Raw genomic sequence first — 22918 nt, forward strand, 5'->3', positions numbered from 1 at the left:
TTTCAAAGCAGCCCAACATTTACTGTACAGGAAATGACACACAGGTCCAGGAAGAATGTGCAAATACAGCAACAAGGCTGGGATGTGGAAATTGTGAAGTGGCAGCAGCATTGACCTCTGTGCCTTGTGTCATATGTTAAAATGAATGCAGCCGCTCACAAATAATATATGTTACCTCTGTTTAGTTTAGTTTTAAAGTTCTAAGGAATTATGTGGGCAGCAGTACGGCCACCTAGCCAGCCATTATCATATATATACAGTATAAAGGGAGAAAATGAATCACGTATCATAAAGTAGTTTTTATTCCTGAGCTTTTGGCCCCTGCCAGGGGCCTTCATCAATACAATACAATACAATACAGTTTATTTTTGTATAGCCCAAAATCACACAGGAAGTGCCGCAATGGGCTTTAACAGGCCCTGCCTTTTGACAGCCCCCCAGCCTTGACTCTCTGAGAAGACAAGGAAAAACTCCCAAAAAAAAAACCTTTTAGGGAAAAATGGAAGAAACCTCGGGAAAGGCAGTTCAAAGAGAGACCCCTTTCCAGGTAGGTTGGGCGTGCAGTGGGTGTCAAAAGAAGGGGGTCAATACAATACAATACACAGAACATAACAATTCCTTAATACAGCATAATAATAAAAATTTTATCATCAGAGGATAATGCTTAGACTTAAAAGAATCAACGGCAATATATAGCAAAAATTACGTGGAGGCAGGGGGGCTAAGTCAGTGTGATCAAGAGGGGGTGGGTATTGGTTGTAAAGTTTTATTTATTATGAATATGTTCTTCTTAAGTTTGCATATGCTGGGTTTATGTCCAAATGTCTGTTTGATGGCGTTCTCGTTTGATAGCCAAGATTCAGCCAGCTCTCTGGCACTTTCAGTACTGGCCATAAATCTTACTTGTACATTGTCCCAGTAAAATGTATGTCCTGTTGATTTAGTAAGCATATAGATCAGTGATCGTGAGTCCTTTCTTCTGACGGCATTGTGATGTTCATGTATACGTGTTGCGATTCTTTTTGATGTTTGTCCTGTGTATACCTCTGGGCAAGAACTGCATGGAATGCTATAGATTGTGTTTTGTGTTTCTGCTGTCGATTTCTTGCTTTTAGCCCTGATCACACTGACTTATCCATCCACCCCCGCCCCATTGCCTTTGATTCTTGTAAGTCTAAGCATTATCCTCTGATGAAGGCCCCTGGCAGGGGCTGAAAGCTCAGGAATAAAAACTACTTTATATTACGTGATTCATTTTCTCCCTTTGTGGATCTCCAGCTGCAAATATATATAAAAACAAGACATACTGAGATTAATAAAGGATCACCCCCCAATGTCAATATTTTGTTGAGCCACCTTTTGCTTTAATGACAGTCTTGAGTCTGTTGGGATACTTTTCTTTCAGCTTTGCACATCTAGATTGAGCAATATTTGCCCACTCTTCTTTACAGAACTGTAAAGATATGATAAAATATTGGAGATATGATAAAAATGATAAACGGATCCAGGGAAGGTCCCAATAACACTTGACACTTCTTTATTATGGACTTTACTTGTGCTACTTGGTCAAATTGGAGCATTGTTGGACTGCTATCTTCAAATCTTTCCACATATTTTCAACATGTGGCCACACGAGGAAATTCACTTTTTTCTCCTTCAGCCACTGTGTGGTTAATTTTGCTGTGTGCTTCGGGTCGTTGTCATGTTGAAAGGTGAACATTCTACTCATCTTTAACTTTCTGGCAGAGGGTAGCAGGTTTTCCTGAAGAATTTGACAGTATTTTTCCCCGTCCATTTTTCCTTCTACCCTAACGAGAGCCCCAGGCCTTGCAGCAGAGAAAGACCCCCACAACAGGATGCTGCCACCTCCATGCTTTACTGTAGGTATGGTGTGTTGTGGCCATTGGCCTCTTGGTAGCCTTTCTTACCAGTTTCCTCCTTGCTCTTCCATCCAGTTTGGAGGGACAGCCGGATCCAGGGAGGGTCCTAATAGTACCAAACACTTGACACTTCTTTATTATGGACTTTACTGTGTTACTTAGGATTTATAAAGCCTTTAAAATTTTATTTTGTATCCACCTTCTGCCTTATGTCTGTCAACAGCTTTATCCCTGAGATCTTTTGAAAGTGGCTTGCCACCAATAGTCAGTTGTTTGCTGTCAGTTGCACTACTAAGCAAGGGAATGCTCCAGGAACAGCTGTTTTTATGCTTCACTAATCGCACTGATTACAATTGATCACAGGTGGAAGCCAGTAACCATGGTCTGCAATGGAAAGGCTGCTTACGTACACCTGGTTGAGTTTACAGCTATTGTTTTTTGGAGATCCTTTATTCATCTCAGAATTTCTTGTTTTTATTTTTTTAAAATTTTCTGAACTGTAGCTGTGATATCTTTCACTTGGATGTAAAAGATTGCATTGAGTAAGTAAAGCTGGAAAAAATATTGGTTTGTGTGTTTTCATTTAAGGGGTGATTTTTTTTCTATACCCACTGTATATATACAGTACATAGTTATGATTTCTTTTTTAATATGTTAATTGTTCATTATTATTTTTAATTTTAAATATGCTTTTTGACAAACTCTTAGAAAATTAACTTTATAGATTTTTGTAATATTCAAAAGAAAACAATGTATATTTACCAATTGATTACTTTATAACAATAACCTGGAACAAAAGGTATTCAAGGTTAAGGACACTTATTACATGTTTCCACAAAGTCACATTTTCTTTCCCAATACAACACTGCTTACCTCTTTGGTTAAACTCATAAAATGTGCAATTGTGGGTTTTTTTTTTCCAGACACTTTTACATTTATTTCTAAGGTTGGAAAAATGATTTACTTTGGAGGTGGGAGACATCATAAACAATCTGCAAAAGGAAAGTAAAGAATAAGAGAATCTGCAGTGATAGAGAGATGAATATGGGTGGTACATGAGGACAGAAGAGACACAGTTACTATCCTCAGCTCATCCCGATTGCTGGTCCCCTTAAGAATCAATACTTTAAGAAGTAATAAAACATGGACTTGCAATAAGACCTACTTCAGCACCTGGACTATAGTTTCAAATACCACTTTAAAGAGACTGAAGAAAGCCATGGCACCCAATCCTGGAATATATGTTCATCTGTGGCCAATTCATCCTTACAGTGCTGTATTCAGAGCCAAACAGTCAATTACTATCTATTGCTGAATTTAATGTTTTTTCTGTGTATGAGCAAATGTTATGATCTAGAAAACACTAGCCTCTCTAACATTGGGCAAATGGCAGAAATACACTTGGACTGCAAGAAGTCTTGAAATTTTAACTAATAATTATCATTATTAGTAGTAATAAAAAAGAAGCTGCAAAGGAAAAAACAGCTGTAAAAGGTGTTTAAAAGATTAATAACTCCAATGTGAATTGCAGATCATATGTGAACATGAGGGTAACCATTAAGATGGGAAATAGGTAAGCTAAAAGACAGTCAGAGAAGAATATAGCAGATACTGTAAGGTGAAAGATGACCCAAAGAGATTCTTTCCGTATTTTACTAGTTAAAGAGCAGTCAAGGAGGAGGTGAAATGCATCAGGAATAGTAAAGGACAATTTAAAATATATATTGAAACATCAGATGTTCTAAACTTGCATTTTTCTGAGGTCTTCACATGTAAGCAAGTGGATGGCCCCCTAGCAGTAAAAGACACTACTAGGGAGGTACTGAGTGATTTGGAAGTTTTAGAGGGAGAAGTACTGCTTAGATGAAAAAGGCTGAAATCAAACAAATCACCAGAATGAGATAATGTTTATCTGTGAGTTCTTAATGAGTTTAATGAGTACATTAATAAAGTATCTATCTATCTATCTATCTATCTATCTATCTATCTATCTATCTATCTATCTATCTATCTATCTATCTATCTATCATATATAAACCCTTGACACATATTTTTAGGAAGTCACTGTACACTGGGAAAATTTCAAAGGTTTGGAAAATGGCAAATAAATTGGAAAATATTATCCCGTTATATAAAGGCATGACTGGGCAGATCCAAGAAACTATAGGCCAGTGAGTTTAACATGCATTGCAGGTAAATTAATGGAAATAATAATTAAGGATAAGACTGACTAATACATGGCAAGAACAGGAGTTTACAGAAGTTAACATGGGTTCAGAAAAGGGAGGTCATGTTTTAACAACATGCTGGAGTTCTATGAGGAAACGAGATAAGGGTATGATCAAAATGGAGCGTATGATATTATTTATCTGGACTTCCAGAAAACATTTGATAAGATGTCACATGAGAGGTTGGGCATCAAACTAAAAGAAATGGAATTTCAGGGTGTTGTTTTTAAATAGGTGCAGAATTGGCTCAGATACAGGAAGCAGAAGGTGATGGTGCGATGAACCTTATCAGAATTGGGTGATGTTAAGAGTGGTAAACCACAGGGGTCAGTGCTAGGGCCACTGCTATTTTCAATATATATAAATGATTTGGATAGGAATTTAAATAACAAGCTGATAAGTTTGGAGACGATACCAAGCTAGGAGGACTGGTAGATAATGCAGATGATATATATTGATATTAGGTAGTAGATATTGATTTTAGATATTAGATATTGGTAGATAATATACTGTAGAATCCATCGAATCATTGCAGAAGGGCTTATACAGCATACAGGCTTGGACAATTTGTGGCAGATGAAATGTAAGTAAATCTAAAGTATTACATGTAGGAAGTAAAAATGTTAGGCTTGGATACAAAATGGCACAATGACAAAAATATCCCTTGTGAGAAGGATTTAGGACAGTGTTCAGAACCCATTAAGAAGGCTAACAGAATGTTAGGCTATATACCATGATGTGTGGAGTACAAGTTCAAGTAGGTTATGCTCAATGCACTGACGAGGCCTCAAATGAAGTACTGTGTACAGTTTTGGCATTTAAAATTTATAAAGGGAGTTAATACAGTGGATTATTTTAAAATGAGTTCATCAAGAACACGGGGACACAGTTGGAAACTTGTTAAGGATAAATTTCACACAAACTTTAGGAAGTTCTTCTTTACACAAAGAACCACAGACAAATGGAATAAGCTACCGAATAGCGTGGTAGACATTAGACTTTAGGGACTTTCAAAACTCGACTTGATGTTATTTTAGAAGAATTGAATAGGAATGGAATGCTTTGTTGGGCTGAATGGCCTGTTTTGTTCATGATTCTTTCAATAGTAGTAGGAAGAGGAGGAGGAGAAGCACCAATGTAATAGAACTCAGGACAGATCCTGTTTTAATGAACATTGATACAATTTTCAGAAACAGCAACAATTTATTTCTTGCACAACCCAAAATCACACAAGGAATGTCTCATTGAGCACTGTTTTTTGACAGTCCTCAGCCTTGACTTCCTAAGAAAACAATAAAAAAAACTCATCCCAAAATAATCAAAAATGGGGTAAATGCAACACACAAAACAGAACACAAGTAGTCCCCTTCACAAATGTAGATAGCCAATGTATCATTGCAACCTCAGAAATACAATAAAACAGTACAAACTACTTTGCTCTTTATAGCACTCTTTACCAAATGCAGGCACAGAGTGTCCCGACAACCCTTTCGGCAAAATACAAAAATAGGTTATACTACTCACTAAGTACAGAACTACCATTATCAGGATTCTTGATTACAGAGAGAGATAATATGTCATGAATCTGCCACTGAAGAATATCACACAGTCAAATAGTGAACCATGTTCATAAAGAACATGAAGAAATCAAGGAAACGTGCATTTAAGATGGAATCCAGGAAGGCCTTGTATTGTGGCAATTGGCCCAACTGAAGTAGACACCTTGACAGGTTTTTTAAAGGATTTTGATGAACTGTTTGAATAACATAGTTATTAGTATCCACATTAGCTTGAATGACAGAATGGTCACCACTTGTTTATGAAACTTTTTTATGGTCTTGTACATTATATTCCTTTAACATGGGAGGGTAAATTGCTTATTTTTTAATGGAATCAGCTATACAGTTGGATAGTGTTGTATAGGAAATCACCAGGCACAGCACAAACCTGTAGCTATATTCTCATTTATATTTTTCAGCTTTTGCAACTCCCAACTTGAAAAAAAAAGATAATTAGCATGAATGGATGATTTACAAGCTAAAAGACAAGTTGGCCAAACTGCAAACTTCAGTTTCATATGCAATAAATTCTTGTCATTATTTTCAGAATGGGTTTCAAAGGATCACTCAGCACGGGTAATTTCAAAGATGGTTTAAACGTTAAAAGGTTAACAATTAATTCTTTAATTTCGTCATTTATTGCTCCTGGGTTCAACCAATTTTAGAGAAACAAGGAAACCCACCCCAACAACATTGGAAAACCCCACTTATCCTTGCCAATCAACTTAACATGTCCATTTTTGGAATGTGAAAGGAAAACTAGAGTACTCAGGCAAAACTCATGGACTTTTGAGAAGGTGCAGAAGTGGAATTTGAAAGCAGTGCTGAGGAGCAGTACTGCAATATTGCATCATCATTAATCAATATAAACCTAAAAAATAAGAAAACAAATGGATGGATGAATTTCAGAAGAGTTAATGCCACCACTGTTGAAGAGAATTTGTCAGTGGCGTATTAAGATTTACATTATTATATCATGCTTGTGCACATAGGGGACAGTTTAAGGGCTCTGGTAACAGTAAATCTCCAACACTTCAGGGCTTTGGCACTCCATGATAATGCCTTCTCTTTCTCTCTCTCTCTCTGCAGACTGTAAGACTGACGCCATCCACCTGGATCTTACTCTTCCTGCTGGAAATGGTTTTAACCAGAACCACCATCTTTGCTAGTTGTATCCAGACTCCCATCTGGAAAGACACAACACAGCACTTTTCCCACGTTTTATCCCTCTTTTTTTGAGAAAACGATTATATTTAGTTTTCCTATGGGGGCCACAGAACTCCTCACTGTCTTTGCTTCATTATTACATTTATAAGTAATTATTCCAGTCCTGCATGTGAGCTCTTTTGAACCCATTTTTCAATTTCCACGCACTTAAAGAAATTTGTACAATGCATAGAATTAAAATTTATTAAAAAAATTAAAACTTTTTTGCTCACAGAATGAGTTTAAGTTTACAATAAAAGGTAAAGAATTACTTCTCTCCCTTCACATTACCTACATAGATCTCACCAGGCACAAGGCACACTTCTTGTGCATTTTTTCTTAGTGCTGGCGTGCTGCCACCCTCTGTTGTCAACATTAACTGCATGAAGGGCCTGACATGGAGATGAACTTATTATCTAATGGAATTTTAACCTCTGCAAAGGAAATCTTATTTCCAGAATATGTAGAGGCAAAGAATAAAGCCCTGTGCTGATAAAGAGCAGATCAGGTCATGATGTTTGGCATGCTTTTACACAAAGGGCATTTCTGTAGAAAAGTTCACTCTCTAATACACTTAGCCTTCCAAAGTGTTTCTCATTTACTGAAGCAACATTTTCAATTATTAAAAATATTTTCTGGAGATTTCTTTTAGAAATGTCAGCAGATTATGTGCATGATGTTCTTTCTTTCTGCATTTTCTCCAGTTGGCTCCTGTAAATTATCAGTAACTTCATTCATATTGTAGTATCCCTCATTTTGTTTAGAGCCCCCTTTTTGAACAATACAGCATGTTAAGTGAATAAAACCAGTCGAAATGTTTGTCTACAGGAGTCACTTTTAAAGGTTCAAACTAAGTGAGATGCACTTACCCAAACTGCTTTGAAGTATTTCAAAATAAGAAGTGAGAAATTGTGCATATGATAGTAATTGTGACAGTAAATATGATAGGAATTGTGAAATATTAAATGTGAAAGGAAAACAAAAACATGAGGGTTGGGGAACTGGGCGATGCCCAATTTAATTTTGTTGTCTTAAAGACAAGGAAGATGTAGCACTATTGTGCTGAACAAAGGTTTACTATATAACCTGAAAATACAATAAACTTTCGAGGTCTTTAGAAGCTAGTCCAATAGTGAACACTAACTTCTGATGAGGGCTTTGACTATACAGCTTCATGAGTGAGGGAGCTGACCTCATTGATCTTCTTGTAGTTTTCTGCCTTAATTCTTTTTTTTCATCATTTCAGTAGCATTCTACTAATCAAATATATAATATTAACATACAAGATGCAATGTTCTTTCTTCTTCTTCCTCTTCATCTTTTCCCATTTCTGTATGGTCGTGCCTGATCAGCTCGGCCCTACACCTCCTCTCCAGTCATGCCCTTTTCCTTCATATCTTTTTTTACTTTATCCATCTCTGCTTTGGCCTCCCTTGCTTTCTTTTCCCCTGTACTTCCATTCCCATCACTCTTTTTTCCACATATTCATTGTTTCTCCTTATCATATGTCCATACCACTTCAACCTATTTTCCTGTACTTTCTTAGATGTTTCTCCCTCTTTTGTTGTACCTCTCATTTCTTATTCTTTCCTTTTTTGTAACTCCACTTATCCATTTCAACACTTCTTCTCCTGTGCTCCCATTACTGCGCATGTCTCAGCTCCATACGTCATTACTGGTGGTCTTACCACTGTCTTAAAAACCTTAAATTTAACCTTCGCTTGATTGCACAATACTCCCGATACCTTGTGCTACAACTGATCCTAGATTTTTACATTTTCAAAAGTTCTCCCTGCAACCTAAATTCTGAATCCTGATCATCATTAAACCTCATATATTCTGACTTCATCCTGCTTATCATCAGTCCTTTATCTTCCAAAGCCCTTCTGCATTCTTCCAGTTTCCTTTCTACTTCCTCTTTTCCAGCAAAAATAAAACATTTTACAGCACAGTGTCCCTGTCACTGCGCTGGGGCACTGGGATCCACATTCAGACCACGGGGTAAGCACCCCTTGCTGGCCTCACTAGCACTTTTTCCAGCAGCAACCCAATCTTTTCTTAGTTGGTCTCCCATCCAAGTACTGGCTGGGCCTGAACATGCTTAGCTTGAGGTGGATGACCTGTTCTGAAGTGCTTGTGGTAACGATTTAAAACTAGTTTAGAAATAAATGATCTTTTTTTTCCAAAAGTAGCAATCCATGCTCAAGCTAGTTCTCACCTGTCTTTTAGTCCAAATGGTTCAGACAAAGTTGCATCACAGAGCGGCCTTCTTTTACTGTCAATGTCAGATGTGTCTTCGCTTAATTGAAATGCTGAAGCCAAATTCCAGGTTCTAGACAAAGGAAAGAATGGCAAGGAAAGCTGGAAAAGAGAAGTGTGGGCAAAAGTTGGTTACCCATTTTTTTTCTCAAAGAAAGATCACTTTATCAAAGTTAGCCCATTCTCCAGTTGTCGTTGAAGCAAACTGGTTTACAGCATAGTTAAATCTAATCCAGCAACCAAAGGATAAAAAAGTGAATCAGAAACTAATTTGAATAAGCCGTGCCAGCATATGCTCATTATTAAGTAATCCACAAGGAATGTGCTGGATTATGGTAAACAGAAAATAAGGTTTGTGTTGCTAATGGTTTTAATGCAGGAGCTAATGCTCTTCATGCACCTTGCTGGGTTAGTTCTGCCCTGGTGTCAGCACAAATACACATTCACATGCCCTTTCGTCACTTACTGTATATTGAATACTGATTTTAGGGCTGTCAGATCACATGTTACTATTCAAATACAATTTGAATTTATTTGAGAATGGATTTGAAGGCAAAATACCACCTGCACTTCAGAATGGATAATCTACCTGAAGCTAAGCATGTTCAGGCCTGGCCAGTACTTGGATGGGAGGCCAACAAGAAAAGTCTTGGGTTGCTGCTGGAAGAGGTGTTGTTGGGACCAGCAAGTGGTGATTACCCTGTGGTCTGAATGTGGTTCCTAATGCCAAAGTCTAGTGACGAGGACACTGTGCTGTAAAAATGGTGCCATGCTTTGGATGAGAAGTAATATCGAGGTCCTGAATCTCTGGGGAATTCTTCGTAAATAGTAGGGTGTATCCAGATGTCCTGGTTAAACTGCCCACCAGGCCCTGGTCATTCTGGCACCTTAATAATCCCCTGTGTCTAATTGGCTATGTCTCACCCCTTCACCAGCTAACAGCTAATGCATGGTGAGCATACTGGCGCAAAATGGCTGTTGTTGCATCATTCATGTGGATACTGCACATTACCGGTGGTTGAAATGACTCCTCCCTCACTAAGTAAAGAGTATTGAGTAGTGGGAAAAGCGCTGTATTTGTAAAGAATTATTATTATTATTATTATTATTATTATGAAAAGCTGACACTCAATTATAAAAAAAAACATATCTGTTTTTCCTTGTATTACATTTGGAATTGCATTTTTCCAGACAGGCCATTCAATCCTGCAGTGTTTCACAGATCTGTTTTTGCACATCACTTCCAATTTTGAAGGATTTATTTGTTATCTTCATTAGTAAAATTTACTCCTTTACATTTAAAATTTGGACATTTTCTCCCCTGTCTCTCTGTCCCTTTTTTTTGATCTAGAAGTGTAATTGTAGAATTTTTTCTGAACAATTCTCTGGTACCCTAAACATATCATTCTGCATTTGATCCAGGTCTGAGTCACTCCTAAACGTATAATTCCTGACTGTAGTTTTAGGATTAGATGTACTGTTCTGTGACTAGTCACACTATGGTTATGGTGTTTACCTGTGTGTGTGTGTGTGTGTGTAAATATTTGTAGAGTTGGTGTAGTTTAAATAGCTGTACAGATTTAACGTACCTTGAAAGTTTTGAGGTAATGTCAGAGTGAACTCCGGTAGTAAGAGAGAAATGGTGAGGCAGCTACATGGTTGGGCATATCTGTCACAAGAATTGGCAATTCCAAATTAGTCCTGTGTGAATGTGATCATATACAAGTAGGTCCAGTAATTAACTGCTGCCCTGTCCAGGGATATTTTATGCTTTACACACAGTACTACTTTGATAGGCAACAGCCTTCCACACCCTGAAATTCAACTGAGAGGGGTTAACAATGTTATGTTTTGTTATGTTAGTTACAGAATTAGCTTAAGAGCAAAGTGGATAAGGAGCTAATAGCTGTACTCTGTACAAATCAATAAATGACTTTGTCTGCACAATGGAGGGACAACCCAGTAGACTAACAGACTTGAGTGGCACTCAAAGGACTTTCACTGTTTAAAGGATATCATCTTTTGATTTTGCATTTGATAGTTGCTGCGTCTTAAGATGCAATGCACATTCATAATGGATCCACTTTCCAACTCACTCTCTGTCAAGATGAACTAGCCTTCCTCTGAGAAAATGTCAGAGTTTCACTCTGTCAACAAGTACAGCTTGCCTAAGGTATCACTTATTATTTTTATATTTAGCTGTCATCTTTATCCAAGGCAACTTATAGTACTGCCATGTGTTACAAGTGTTTGCAGATATTTTGTACAACTGGAGCACAGACAGGTCAAGTATCTCCCTTAGGGTTTCAATAGTAAGGCACAGCAGTAGGACCAACAGTCTTGTGGTTTAAAGTTAATTTCCTTAGCTGCTATACCTCATTGAGAGATTAACATAACAAAAAAGGGCTGCTATATTGCTTGTATGCATGCAGGTGTATTTTCACTTTTTAATAACTTAACAGCATATTTATATTATGTGACTGTAAAGCCCTTTGTGGAGAAATACAAATTTCTATTGCTAACGATTCTATGATCTTCGCTGAGTCAATGGAGGTGCTGATCAGGGCTCTCAGGAGACTAAGCGAGGAGTCTGGGAGTCTAGGCTTGTGAGTGTCCTGGATAAAAACTAAGATCCAAGCCTTTGATGACTTCTTGGGCTCAACCATCAGCAGTGTGTTTGTCTGCGGAGAGAGTGCCTACCTCTGCTTACCTTGGCAGTGACATTCATGTCTCTGTTGACTCTTCCTATGAAGTCAATAGACGGATTGGTAGAACATGAGGGGGCCATGAGGTCACTAGAAATGGGTGTGTGGCGCTCCTGATATCTCTGTTAAAGGATAAAGGTCCAAGTCTTTAGAGTCCTGGTGCTTCCTGTCTTGCTATATGGTTGTGAGACATGGATGCTATCCAGTGACCTGAGATGAAGACTGAACTCCTTTGATAATGTGTCACTTTGGAGAATCCTTGGGTACCACTGACTTGACTTTGTGTTGAATGAGTGGTTGCTCACGGAGTTCCGAACGAGGCACATTACCTGCATTGTGAGGGAGCACCAGTTACGGCACTACAGCCATGTGATGCAATTTCCCGAGGGTGATCCGGCTCGCAGGATCCTCACTGCTGAGGATCCAAGTGGCTGGAGCAGACCAAGGGGACACCAACATAACAACTGGTTGTTAAAAACAGATGGTCATTTAAAGAGGAAGGGCTTGGACCGTGGGTCTGCCTGAGGGGGGGTTGCCAACTGGGATTCCATACTGTTTTGTCATGTGGTGGGGGCGGCAATGCGCTGTACCAGTGCATGCTCCCCAACCTAACCTTACCTGACCTGATCTGCCCCCAGGGTGTAACTGTGCAAATAACTGAACTGGTGAAGTTCCAGTTCCATACAACAAGTAACTGTCAAAACTGTGTTGTAAAACATTCTCAGCTGTAATCGCAACATACTTGTAGGCATGTGAGATTTCAGCATAGGCCTGATGTGCCAATATGCAAAGGCATTTTCTTAGAGATATGGCTGAAACATACTGGAGAAAGTCATTTATCAAGTTATCTAGTATCCCTACCACACAAAACCAGTGACTGCTGATAAAATCCTGCCTAAAAGTCTGTTATTTGAGTCTGAGTATCCTGTACACTCTTATCCATGGTGAAGATGACATCATTAATAGTTAAATTCCCAACCTGGCCATATCTGACTTTTATCTGACAATAAAAAGAACAGCATTGTGACTGTCTTCTAATAAACTTCTAATCAAACATTACTTTCAGAAATGTACCCTTCCCTACATTAAGCAACAATCAATTTATTAGCATATACTCATGTTTTTAATGCTGCACAGTTAAGTTTAAGTATATCAGTGTTTCCATTGCCTTTATACGGGAGAAGCGTAGACCAGCACAGCTTCAATCCACTCTGGCTGTTATTTGTCTTTAAAGTACAGCTCAGTGTTTCTTTGAACAAAAGATTAACTTAAAAAATTCTGGATTCTTCTTCTAAAAGTGTCCACAGATTTCAAAGAAAAATCTGAGGTAAGTAGTGCAACAACTCTCTGTCTCCTGAAATTAATCTGGCCACTGAAAGTCTGTTATTTCCGAGCCATAAATTGTCATGACGCAAGCAAATGACTTGAGGCTACTTTACATGCAGCACATGTGTTTTATAACAAACAGTGCAATCAGTAAGGCTCATCCGAACTCTTCCATTTAGCCCCACTCTCTTTCTGTGAGTCACCTCCCTAAGGATTCTCGAAGGCTGTCTAATTGGCTCCTATTTTTAAGATAGACTAAAAGGTCTTCCATCGTTTCTTATTATGGCGCCAAAGACTACTGCCTAATGCTCTGGACTACAATCCAAAGCTCATGCAAACCAGTTCCACAGCTTTCTGAGGGCTGTTATGACAGAATACTAATGTTTCCATGGTGATACATGATCCCAAGATTAGGGGATTCATTTAGGTGGCAGTTAAAATGCTCCTGTGCTTGAACATAAAAGGCTCAGACAACATCCTTTCTAATAGATAGTCACCCTGGCCAGTCTCACTAAAATTAAAGTGTTTGATGGAAATGCACTTACTGACCATCCAAGAAAAATTGAGAAAGATGTCAAAATCTGTAACGGACGAAAAAGTTTGCATTACAATATAGAATAAAAAACATCTAATTGACAATTTTATTGTGAAAAAATAGAATAGCCATGAATGCAGATCCTTCGATATGAGTAGTACAGCTCTACAATCAGCATATTTAATTCTGAAAGACAGGTAGGTAAAACACATTATGCATAATTATCAACGTTATTTCAGAATATTTTACATTCATACATCCATTTATTTTTCAAATTATCCCAAGTTTAGAATTAAGAAGGACTGCTTGGTTCTAACCAGCCTTAGATGTGATGCCATCACAGAGCAGACTCATCATGCAGTGACAACTGAGAGGGGTAATTTGCTTCATACGCACATTTTTAAGATGTGGGAGGGAAAAAAGATATTCCTAAATATTAAAAAAAAATATTAGAATTTACCAAATGAACCACTGCTTCCAAACTGCCTGTATCATAGAAGTCACCTTAGTTGAGTAACTTTAGTTTTGAGTTTCTCTGTGACTCAGTGTGTTACTTGCAAGGTGATGACAAATGAGCAAATACTACACCAGGAAGTGCCATTTACCAGCAGAATAATGAAAAATGATGTTTTAATCATCATGAGCATTCTGGTCTTTTGTTATTTTAGCTGCATATTCGCTCTGCTTACAATGAAAGTAAAATGAAAAGGACTCATCCACCACAAAGACGTCAAAGATGTGTGTGTGTGTGGGCTGAATTTTATTACTTAGTCCATTCATTCAAAGAAATTCACAGTCTCTTTTGTTTAAAGTACTCATTATGCAGCATGTATAAATATTATCTATCTGTAGTCAAAGTTTGCTTGTTCCAGAAACTCTGGGTTCACAGGGCCTGAAACACATGATTCCTCAGAGTCTGTTCATTTCTATCTAACATTATAGTACATGCTGCAACTGTGTGCAGAGGCCAAGAATGGGCTTGTATGTACAAGAAATCACTCTTGCAAAAAGCGAAAAAGTAGAAGAGATTGCTGTGTAATCACAAAGATGCCAGTATATCAGCAGAAGAATTGGTAAGAAATGCTTTCTCTGAGGCTTTGTGCAGTGCTCTTAACACATTTCAGCCAGTAGTGTAGGGGATCTGGTTAAAATGAATGGAATGATGATATTCTAAGTCAGCCAAATTCATTGGCCATCACTTCATGTGCGGTGTGAGAGGGGTTGTGATGCCGGATTGTATCTTATGATTGGGTTGTCGTACGATTAGATAAATTTCTGTCATGTCAGAAATTTCAGTAGGCTTTCTTGTGGTGTGAGCAGTCTTATGAGCTGATTTTCTGATGTCACTTTAAATTTTGTTATGTACTGATCACAGTATATTCTATTGTGGATAATGCTGTTGTTATGCTCAATTTCACATTTATGAAATATCATATAGCTACAAAAACACAACTACAGTAAATGGCCAATAACAAAAGCTTCTTTGAAAACCTTCACTGCAAGAACTAGAAATATACACTTACAGTGGTAAATTACATAGACTATGTACCTTTAACTCGCTCACTAAAATAGACAGACTGTATTGTCCGTGCCTTAAACAACTGCATATCCAGTTACGCCTTTTTCTTTTCTTTGTACTCTCAGAGCACAGGACAGCAAGAGTCAGGAAAGCAGATCTTTTCTTTATTGACATTTTGAGAAACATGAGGCCATCATGCTTTTTTGAATGGGTGAAACTGGCCATCTGAGCTATGTGCACATATGGAGCACACACGTCGTGGCATGTCAGTCTGACTGAACATGTTTGTAACTGTTTAGCACATTTAAGACTGCCGACTCTATCATGAAGTGAAAGTAGTCACTTGACCACAATTTCGAAAAATCACACAGTGTATGCCTGGCATAAGACCATTGTTTATCCCTTGGAGTTTTGAGCAACATGATCAAAATGCGGGGGTATTGGGAGTGGGGGGACATTGTCTTTCACCACCACAACTAAGAATACTGGGAACCATTGAGCTTTGTTTCTCCTCTGAGCTTCACACAACTGTCTCTTTCCTTTTCACAATGTGATCATGTCTCTTTTTTCTTATCCAGGACACCAGCCCAGCTTCTGTCATCTTCAGTCATCTGTCCATTCTGTTGATTACTGGTGATAGTCACATGGCCAATCAATCACTTCTGTTGCATTCTTCTTTTGTATAAATCATGCTCTCAGGTAATCAGGTGAAGACTTAATAAAAGGCATATATTTTGCACTAAAAAAAGTAAAATTGTTACAAAATTCTGTTATTCTGTTATTATTCTGTTACTACAAAATGCGCAGTACTATATTTGAACAAGTGGCCTTTTCGCTTTTGCACAGGGCAGCACTTACATTTTTGTCATGAAATGCTTATACTTGTTTCTCATCTCAGTTCAAATGTAGTTATAATTTCAAAGGCATACACAGTGATTACAACATATCTTGTTGTTCTACGATATCTTTAGGACTGAAAAAAAACCCTGAAGTACACAACAATGTTTTCTGCTTTTAGGGTTCTTTAGCACAAAATATGTTGAAATGAGATTGTAGCTAACAACCTGTACAATAAGTAGGACCTGGTAATTTAATGGCTGATCCCAAATACAGGTACCAAATGAAATTCTTCAAAACAATATGAATTTTGAAAACATGTTTTACTGGTATGCTAAAATTTAGAGGAATATCTGTAAACACATTTAAACATTAAACACATAATGTCTGAAAATGTGAAAATCTGTGCATAAAAAGGAAGAAGGAAATGCAATTTCATGTTGGTATGTTGGCGTCTTAAAGGTAACAGCCTAGGTATGGACATGTAAGTTTATTGATTTTTAGGGTCATTACTATCATGTGTACAGAGTACAGTGAAATTCTAACATGTATGTACTAAACATGTGTGAAATAAATGAGCCTATATCTTTGAGAATATTACCCAGTGTGAAGTGCAGTCATGCCTAATTGATGACTTTACATTGCATTATGCAGCTTTGACAATGTTTAAAAGTGCTGCTTTGAGGCAGGTGGGGAGGACAACAAGTGGCCTTTTCACTTCGGCACAGGTCAGCACTTAAATGTGCTGCTGCTTTTTTTCTTGTCTCAATTTGAATGTAGTTAGTATTTCAAATGTATGCTGTATTTAACCTTTTAAGACTCTGCAGTAATTACATCACTGCCACTAAGCATCTAAGATGTATTTTGCCTGATGGTGGCACGACTTAGTGAGTAAGTAGTTGCTCTTTATTTGGTTCAAGCCTAAGTAGTGAGTCCCTGCTATCAATTAGAAGAATTTTAACAAGCATTTCAACAGATAAGATGCACATCTGTGGGCACAAGTTTTAATTTAGTATTAGTTGTTTGTTAAATAATTTCCAGTCCAAAAAGTATATATAATAATAATAAATACATTATACTGTGGTGGGCTGTCGCCCTGCCCGGGGTTTGTTTCCTGCCTTACGCCCTGTGTTGGCTGGGATTGGCTCCAGCAGACCCCCGTGACCCAGCAATTAGGATATTTAGGGGTTGGATAATGGATGGATGAATAAATGCATTATACTGGTATCCAATGAAAAGCAACACAATTTTCTATTTACCCTGATAAGGTATTTTCGATTGAACCTCCCACTCCAAGAATCCGAGCCCTAAATCAGAGTTTGCTATTGCAGTATCTGCCAAAACCACTTAACACAACAGCACTCAAACTGTAAAATATGACTATTTGTACTTGTAAAGGGCCCTTGAGAATCTGTTTGTTATAGAAAGTGCTACATAAAGTAAAGCTCGTCTGTCCTTTCTCTTAGCTAACTGCAGATACATTAAGATACTTTCAGATCATTATATCGACATATATGATGCCCACGACACTGCTATTGTGGGCTGCATCAGGAGTGGGCAGGAGCAGGAGTATAGGAACCAAATCAAGGACTTTGTTAAATGGTGCGACTCAAACCACTTACACCTGAACACCAGCAAAACCAAGGACCTGGTGGTGGATTTTAGGAGACCTAGGCTCTTCCTGGACCCCGTCATTATCAGAGGTGACTGTGTGTAGAGGGTACAGACCTATAAATACCTGGGAGTGCAGCCGGATGATAAATTGGACTGGACTGCCAATACTGATGATGCTCTGTGCAAGAAAGAACAGAGCCGACTATACTTCCTTAGAAGACTGGCGTCCTTCAACATCTGCAATAAGATGCTGCAGATGTTCTACCAGACGGTTGTGGCAAGCGCCCTCTTCTACGCGGTGGTGTGCTGGGGAGGCAGCATAAAGATGAGGGACGCCTCACGCCTAGACAAACTGGTGAGGAAGGCAGGTTCTGTTGTAGGCATGGAGCTGGACAGTTTGACATCCGTGGCAGAACGACTGGCGCTGAACAGGCTCCTGTCAATCATGGAGAATCCACTGCATCCACTGAACAGGATCATCTCCAGGCAGAGGAGCAGCTTCAGCGACAGACTGCTGTCACTGTCCTGCTCCACTGACAGACTGAGGAGATTGTTCCTCACCAACACTACGCGACTCTTCAGTTCCACCCAGGGGGGATAAACGTTAACATTATACAATGTTATTGTCTGCTATACCTGCATTTTTATCACTCTTTAATTTAATATTGTTTTTTATCAGTAAGCTGCTGCTGGAGTATGTGAATTTCCCCTTAGGATTAATAAAGTATCTATCTATCTATCTATCTATCTATCTATCTATCTATCTATCTATCTATCTATCTATCTATCTATCTATCTATCTATCTATCTATCTATCTATCTATCTATCTATCTATCTATCTATCTATCTATAGGCACCATCAGTAGGAAACAGATAAAGTGCTATTTAGTAAAAGAAATCTGGATTGAATTCAATTATGTACCAATAACTTCTCCAACCAAGACAAAGTAAAAATCTACCTTGGACCACCAAAACATTAAAATTTCGGGAGATTCACTTGAAAGAAGCCCTGAATGTTCTGTTGTAATTTCCGTTAGGATGAAGCAATCTGAACCAAAAAAATAAGCTATATACCTTGACTTACAGTATGTGTAATCGATTGCATTAAATGCGACATTGGAAATGGTTTCCGCTTTCTTCCAGACACATTTCAACGTTTTGAATGCAGCAGAAATGTGAGATTCAAACAGGCACATTTTTTTTGTGCCTCAGTGTGCCCACCAAAGGATTGGCATTTTGGCTGTGCCCGATTCTTGACTCACAGCCAGAGGCTTTGGGATGGGTTATGGTTCTCTATGAATCTAAAATGGAATGAGATGGATTGGAAAGGAGATAGGTAAATGAATAACATGCTTATGCACTTGACGTAAATAAACATACAGTACATTCATACATACATTGTGGAATTGCACAAAAGAAAATATTCTAGTTTCATCATCCTAAAAGTGCATGAAATCAGTATTTATGTTATACAAACCATTAAATCTTACACAGGATCAGCCTTTATAGTCTGGTTATTAAATTATCTCAAATTTATAAATGTGCAATGCTGCTTTTATTAGTATTGAGAAATTATCCATATTACTTTGCTTGAAGAAATCATGGAAAACAAAGTGGTATGGAAAGGAAAATGTTCCAAAAAACAATTCTTTGTTGCTTTTGACTGTGACAAAAGCCGTTTCTAAGCTTATTTCATGATGTTCTTATCATTTAAAAAAGCATTTCACTTCTTTCATTTGGGTAGCGCTTCTCAGAATACCAAGAAAAACAAGAAAGAAAAGAAGAGGGTGGCTAACATATGAGAATTTCCTGTGCCCGGAAAAACAAGGACATCATGATACTGCTAAAAGAGGCTTCTTCCAACACATAAGGTGACAGGTACTTGTCAGCATGGGGAATCTCAGGTTCCAGCACCAGACACTGGCAGCACTGTGTCGGGTCAATGCAGGGGGCTGAAAGCCCTGTTTTATTGTGTAAAGCTGCCCTGACCTTACCCTTGCCCTTGCTCAGCTGACACAGGCTTAGTGAAATGAAATCTGAGAAGGATGGGATTGACAGACTAAGGACTAAAGGAGAACACTTCACCTTATTTCAGTCACCTTTAGTAAATCTTCTAATGGAATTCTAAACGTGTTTAATAATTTGTTGACTTTTTATCTTCATTTAAAATATACATTAATTACTGTGCTTTGGTACTGAAGATAATAATAAGTAACAGGAATAAAATATAATTCATTTTAATAATAATCAAGGAGATTTAGTTAATGAGCCTTCATTCAATCTGTCATAAATAAAAATCCTTGGGTTTAGTGTGCAGATGTTTCTTTGATATTATTATGTAATCATTACCATGTCTGGGTTGTGATCTTGGGGCATGGGTAATCACACAATCACACTTAAGCTATGTTGGTAGGGGACTTCTGTTCCTAGTCGGGTTACTCATGGCATACTGGGTCAGGCAGCTAAAGAGCAAACCTAGGACTCCTATGATCTGTAATCACCCAAAAACTGGAGGAGTCCATGGAATATAGTTGGGGAACCAATTGGGTGACCCCGTTTAATCGTTCATGAATACACAACTGAAAATATAGGTAAGAGTAGCTGTAAGAAATCTAAAGTCTGGTCTTCTCTCTCGCTCACTTTCTTTCTTTAAGGTCACATAGCAACTCCATCCTGTACTAGGCTCAGGTCTGAATGAGACGCCATCTTCTGGGGACACCCCTTTTTATACAGCCCAGACCTGGAGAACCTTGCACTTACTGGGCATCTTCTCAGAGCTGTGGATAAGAAGTGAAGAAACAGCGACAACAACCCCTCTTGCTGCCTCAATTGAGCCATCAAGGTGATCCTCAGGTGCACATGCGTGAGAGATGCATAACAGTTCACAACATCTCTATTCATTTCTGGGAAAATATTATGGAGAAAAGCTCATCCATTAAAAAGCAAAAAGGACCAGGAAATGAAAAAGAACCTGGTTGTTATGTTAGTAGAGGTTTGTAACTAGAAAAACTGAAATGTGGCAGTCGACAAAAACAAAGCAGAAGTCATAAATCAAAGTTAAAAATGATCCCAGCTAAAGTTTATCATCAAAACTACAAATTGGAGTCCCTAACAAGAAAGCGAATCTCAAGCAATTCATTATAGAGAATGCTGATTGCACTTCATCATTGTGTCCAGAGCAAATCAGATTCCCAGCAGTCATAGCAGCAATAACGGCTGCATCCATGCTTAAATGGTTGCAGATCAAAATAGCAGTACAATAAAATATAACAATACATACAGTACATTATTGAGAAAAGCAAATATTAAAAATATATATCCTTGGAAGATTATTACAGAAAAGGGATCCTGGCAATATTCCCGGACCCTAATCAAGGGCTAATATTTACTACTGAACACCTAGTGCATGACGGACCCAGCAAGGTAAATCTGAAGGAGCTGCCATATGGGCCCACCTTTCAGACATTGTCAAGGGGTTTGAAGGGCTACAATAAACATCAATCCACTACACCTACCACCACACCTCAAAGGGACTAATGTCAAAATCATTGGTTTAGAATGGGTCCATTTTTCCCGCTGAAGTCGGTGGAGTTTGTAAAAATTTTTGTAGCTGCAATTTGTCAGGGGTGAGATTATCTTGATTGACAACTGAATAATAAAAAATAATGACCTAAGTAAATTCTCAACATAAGATGGTGGTTAGTCATCATAACCTTGTCGTCATAAGCAAATTTTCCTAATTTTCCATAACGTGCAATTTCTCACCTAGAAAACTTTCTTTTTGGAGGATGTGAAACGTTCTTTGTGCCTGGAGCTGCTAGCCTGTTTCTCTGTTGCTTGAACAGGCCAATTGACCCTGCAGTGTTCTAGGCACACATTGGCTCATGTGTGTGCATGTATAGCCTGCAATTTTCAGTTGCACTTTGGGGCTTGAAGAATACAGCTCTTGTAGGATAATATGTTCATAGATCTTCAATTTATGTGATTTTTTTTTAATTATGGCAGTATTTGACTGCATATTTTATTATTACTGCTGCTGTAGCCTTTTGCATTGTAAAATGCAGGGATTACCTCTTGCTCCCTCTTATGAGGTTTACTGGAGGCCACATCTCCTATCTGCTTATTCACACTGTCGGCTTGACCTTTTGGGGTTCAGAGGCAACATCATCTGCAGTCACTTTCTCCAATTCTGTGGGCCATTCCAATTCAATATCCTTTCTGAGACTGCCGGTAACCATGGACTCAGGGCAATGGATTTAAGCAGAGGCACAGGGTGCATAAGTTCTGATTTTTAAATACTTGATCCTCTCTCTTTCTCTTATTACTTACTCACACACACACTCTGCATGGCTCTCCGAGATGGCTCCGACCCTTCTGATAGTGTAACTCTCCCAAGTCTGGGTGGCCCCATGAGAATTTACAACCAAATAAACACACATTTACACACTGTATATATACATACAGTAATAAGGACAGAATGGCGGTGTAGTCATTATCACTTAGGGACCTGACTTCCCAGTCAAATTTCTCAAAGCAGCCATATGCTTTTTTTCTTTATCCTTTTAAGATTTGTATGCTCAAAAGCTGTTAACAGGCGCTTATGTGTGTTTATGTACCCTGCAATGCATTAAGATGTCCAAGGATATGAGCTCTCACAAGTGTCAGTGCTGCTTCAATAGGTTTGCATGAACCTGCATTGGAATGGGGAATTCAGAAATGAATGATTTATAAAAATGGATAAATGAAACTATTAGCATTATTATTATTATCTTTACCTGTAATATGCTGTGTGAATGTTGGTGAAAAAGTCTAAAAATGATAACATTAAATATGTGAATATAGCTCTTTGCTTATAAATAGGTGCTTTCTTCATGACTCTGTTCTCTGGTTTGTTGCTGCAGTCTGTTTAGGGTTTAGAGGTAATTGACAAGGATTATCTTTTCAACATGTTATCAAAATAATTTACAGCAGTGAGGTAATTCATAGAGGTTTTGCTGCAGAATGAAAATGGCCAAATGTGGCTTTGTCTCTGCCATGGTCTCCTATATTATTAGCTTGTGTTGCAAGATCATTGTAATCTTTTGTATATTCTGTAACTGTCATTTTATCTTCCTTCACTTTAGTGGATTTAATATCATTAACTTACACACTTTATGTAAACATTCGTCATCATTTTGCAAGATTGCACCCAATTGCCTCAGCACATTTCTCTGCAACATACAAGTACTTTTATTTCATGTTTAACATTT

This window comes from Polypterus senegalus, chromosome 10 (genome assembly GCF_016835505.1).
Source record: "Polypterus senegalus isolate Bchr_013 chromosome 10, ASM1683550v1, whole genome shotgun sequence".
In the NCBI taxonomy this organism is placed as follows: domain Eukaryota; kingdom Metazoa; phylum Chordata; class Cladistia; order Polypteriformes; family Polypteridae; genus Polypterus; species Polypterus senegalus.